The sequence below is a fragment of the Helobdella robusta genome, assembly GCF_000326865.2.
Source record: "Helobdella robusta unplaced genomic scaffold HELROscaffold_3, whole genome shotgun sequence".
In the NCBI taxonomy this organism is placed as follows: domain Eukaryota; kingdom Metazoa; phylum Annelida; class Clitellata; order Rhynchobdellida; family Glossiphoniidae; genus Helobdella; species Helobdella robusta.
In genome coordinates, this window is record NW_008704501.1 from 5,583,120 (window position 1) to 5,584,894 (window position 1,775).

A 1,775-nucleotide genomic window follows, 5' to 3' on the forward strand; every position below is an offset into this window, starting at 1 on the left:
TATTTCAAAATTTCTCGCAATAAAAACTCTAACCGATCAGGACGAGTAGCGACCACAAACTGCACATCACTAGTATTAGGTGTGACGTCACTTCCGGCATGCTGTCGTCAGAGGTGTTTATTATTTTTCTTTTCGTGAGATTCAATTCAAATAAACTAGAAACAAAAAAATAAAACAGATGACTGACTAAACTGTCGTACGTAATGAAAGCACTAACTTTACTTTTTCATGGTTCTAAACGTTTAAAAAATGGCAATAACATTTTGCACAACATTTTGTTATCATTCAATTTAATTAACTAAATTAGAATTTTATTTTATTCTTTATTGCATAAATAAAATAATTATTAATAAAGATTCTCCATAACTATTCGCGGCTTGAAAGTTAAATGGATGATATAATATAATGATAGATGAATATATAACATATCCTGATATATATCTTCAAGATATATTTTCAAATATCTATCCTCAGTATCCAGTTAATAGTGAATTAATTTACAATAACAAAAACATAAGAACAAACATGATCAGACAGTAATTTTATTCCATCAGATATATATATATATATATATATATATATATATATATATATATATATATATAATTTCATCTCCTTATATGCATACATAAATACAATATATACATATATATATATATCCATGTATGTATGTATATGCATAAAAGGATTATGTTAGAGCATCATAAAAAATATGATGTATATAGTTGTATATAGTATATATATATATATAAATTTTATGTATATGGTGTATACACACATACAAAACACATATATGTGTATTTGATGTAACTTGAATGATGATAAGAAGGCATATATATGTATATATATACAAAGTAGGAAGATGCTTGCGTATGTATATATATATATATATATATATATATATATATATATATATATATATACTATACATATATACAGTATTGTATGATTTTTTCCGAATTGTTAGCATTAATCAATTTAAAGTATATACTTATAAATATATATATGGAATATATGGATACATATAGATAGTAAAAATATGAATGTATATAAATATTAAGAGCCTATGCAAACGCACACATTAATAAAGATATAAATATATCCGGAGTTTTATTTATGCATGATCACCGGGTACGTGCGAGCATTTTCTAAATAGATTATGCCATCTTTCGCTGTAAATTATAAATTATAACTTCTTGGGTATATACGCATAGATTAGATACATACATATGTATGTATGTATGTATGTATGTATGTATGTATGTATGTATGTATGTATGTATGTATGTATGTATGTATGTATGTATGTATGTATGTATGTATGTATGTATGTATGTATGTATGTATGTATGTATGTATGTATGTATGTATGTATGTATGTATGTATGTATGTATGTATGTATGTATGTATGTATGTATGTATGTATGTATGTATGTATGTATGTATGTATGTATGTATGTATGTATGTATGTATGTATGTATGTATGTATGTATGTATGTATGTATGTATGTATGTATGTATGTATGTATGTATGTATGTATGTATGTATGTATGTATGTATGTATGTATGTATGTATGTATGTATGTATGTATGTATGTATGTATGTATGTATGTATGTATGTATGTATGTATGTATGTATGTATGTATGTATGTATGTATGTATGTATGTATGTATGTATGTATGTATGTATGTATGTATGTATGTATGTATGTATGTATGTATGTATGTATGTATGTATGTATGTATGTATGTATGTATGTATGTATGTAT